The sequence below is a fragment of the Chiloscyllium punctatum genome, chromosome 36 (assembly GCF_047496795.1).
Source record: "Chiloscyllium punctatum isolate Juve2018m chromosome 36, sChiPun1.3, whole genome shotgun sequence".
Taxonomy (NCBI): Eukaryota; Metazoa; Chordata; class Chondrichthyes; order Orectolobiformes; family Hemiscylliidae; genus Chiloscyllium; species Chiloscyllium punctatum.
The window spans coordinates 70,312,380-70,315,241 of NC_092774.1; the positions used below are offsets into that span (position 1 = coordinate 70,312,380).

Below are 2,862 nucleotides of genomic sequence, written 5' to 3' on the forward strand. Positions count from 1 at the left end.
TCCTGGCATAAAATTCACAAAAGAGGAAAACAACAACAAAGTGCCATTTCTAGAAGTCACAGTGGACCGACCAGTCAATGATAAATTCAAAACAGCCGCTGCAGGAAAGCAACACACGTGAACCAAGTACTTAGCTACAGAAGTAATCATCCCTACACATACAAACAAATCTGAACGAGGGCACTATTTCAACGAACCACAACACAGTGCAGCACCCAGTGACTACGAAGACCAATAACTCACTCTACAGCGCATTTAAGGAGAATGGGCAGCCAAAGAAACACACTGCAAATAGCTTCCCTGACCGGGAATCGAACCCGGGCCACAGCGGTGAAAGCGCCGAATCCTAACCACTAGACCACCAGCGAGACAACATTGAAGCTTGACAGCTCTACTGAAAATTGCTTCCCTGCCCGGAAATCGAAACCGGGTCACGGCAGTTCGAAGGCTTGCACCAAAGTTGTTTCTTGTATCCATTGCTCCCGATGCGGTCTCCTCTACATTGGGGAGACTGGAGCCCCGTCGCAGAGTCAAGTCACAGCGTTTGAGGGAGCATCTCCAGGATACCCGCAATAATCAACCCCATCGCCCTGTGGCCCAACATTTCAACCTCCCCTTCCACTCTGCCAGGGACATGCAGGACGTGGGCCTCCTCCATCGCCCCTCCCTCTCCACCCGATGTCTGGGGGAAGAACACCCCAACTTCTGCCTCAGGTACATTCAACTCCAGGACATCAATGTGGACTGCACCAGTTTCCTCATTTCCCCTCCCCCCACCTTACCTGAGTTCCAACCTTCCAGCTGAGCGCTGTCCTCAGGACCTGTCAATCTCCCTTCCCACCTATCCGCTCCACCCTCCTCTCTGACCTGTCACCTACGTCCCCAACCCCATTCACCTCTTGTCCTCCTTGCTACCTTCGGCCCAGCACCCCGCAATTTATCTCTCCACCCCTGGAAGCGTCCTGCCTCTATTCCTGATGAAGGGCTTTTGCGCGAAACGTCCATTTTCCTGCTCCTCGGAAGCTGTCTGACCTGCTGTACTTTTCCAGCACCACTCTGATCTAAACTCTGGTTTCCAGCATCTACAGTCCTCACTTTTTCCGACCCAATAAACCCAGTGTGACGATTTCACATCAACAAACTGACACAAGCAGACACAACGTCTACAGAAACCCGAGCACATTACTTTACATTAAAAACATCTGGGAAATGATGTCCAGACAACTTAAACCTCTCAGCATCATGGTCGCCCACAAACCTACCAACACACTTAAACAGCGGCTAATGAACCTGAAATACCCGATACAAACAACCAGAAAACGAATGTAATTTACAAAATACCAGACAAGGAAATATATACATGAACTCTGCCACACAGGTCTCTATGGCAAAAAATGCTGGGATGAGATAAGGAAGATTTTTTTCAGCCAAAACGAATCGGCACTGACTGGACAGCCATTTAAAATCAACGCTGTCTGCCCAGGATGGAAGATCCGAAGGGATGGACAGTTTTCTTCTTTCCTGAAGACTTACAAAGCTGAGACTGGGTTTTGGTGTTTGTTCCCTTTCCACTCCCAGGAGCCGCAGTGGTTGAGGCGGTGAGTTGGGGAAAGTGAAATGTGCCCATGAGCAGCGTGTGGGACTATTTCAGCTTCCTCTCCTCTGACAGCGCTATGACTTGACTCTGATGTTCTCAGGGAGATTTCCCGACGCGAGACAGTGAAAAGAGTCACGTTCCTGCAGATCAGGAATTCAAACCGTATGCCGGCTTCAGGACAATGAGAAAGATTAATTGGGGTGTGTGAAGAAGCTGTGAGCTGCATTTCAAACAGGTAGGTGGAGTCAGATGAGTCATCCATTGGACTCCTGACACTGTGCGGACCTGACGCCGCCATGCTGCAGAGTTCTGACGTTAACACGGACATGCGCAGCAATGGGAACATTCACAAGAGTAACAGCCAAAGATAATCACCGTCACTGATTCCCTTCCTTAGTCCCAACTTTGTGAAGCAGTATCTTTCACTGGCAAATAAAACACCTTTGTCCTCAGGTGCCTGCTTCATTTAGATCACGACTTCACGCCCCTCACTGTTCTATTCTCATTTCCAAACTCTTGGCTCATAGCCTCAAAAGCAGCTCTGTGGGTATCTGCTTGTTCCACCCTGACAGGCAGTGGGTTGCAGATTCCCGACCAGTCCCAATGTGATTGAAATATTTCAACCCCTCCACTGATTGCATTTAAAAAAAACCGTGGAGCAATCTCCCTTTTCTTTTGACGTCGTTTCTCAACTGTAGTCGGCAGGGATCACACCTGCGTGGGGAAACCGCAATGGATTTCATGTCCATCGCATTAACCACTCGGCCCATCAATACAGAACCACAATGACAGCTTCATTTCCCAGGTCTCTCTGCCTGTGGAGCTGAGAAAGAGTGAATCATCGCAGAGTTTGTTTGAATCCAATCACTTCACAGGTTTCGAAAGGGTTAAATATCTGCAAATGGCGAGTCTGGGTGTTTCATCCCGAAAGATGAAATGGACGTTCAGTCAAAAACAGAAATTGCAGGAGCACCTCAGCAGGTCAGGCAGGATCTGTGGAAAGAGAATCAGAGACAACATTTCAGAACTCGTTTTTTGCCTCATCCAAGTACAGCCAAACCTGCTGAGTTTTTCCAGCAGTTTCGCTTTCTGTCTCGGATTCTCAGCATCCGCAGTCCTTTACGTTAGAAATTCAATAAATTCAGAAACCCCTTTGTCCTGCCTCAGTGGAGAAGATTTCCGTTTGGGAAACATTTTCCTGAAACCATTAAAAACGTGCATCTCCGCAGCCAAGAAAGCGGTAGGAGCGAGAACAAGAAACAACC

The 2,862-nt window shown here is 48.5% G+C and overlaps 1 non-coding gene across 1 annotated transcript; it reads right to left on the minus strand.

The window, feature by feature from the left end:
* Positions 1–296: 296 nt before the first annotated feature.
* On the minus strand, positions 297–368 carry trnae-uuc (transfer RNA glutamic acid (anticodon UUC)). The gene has a single exon. It is a non-coding gene; the product is annotated as a tRNA-Glu (tRNA).
* Positions 369–2,862: the final 2,494 nt, after the last annotated feature.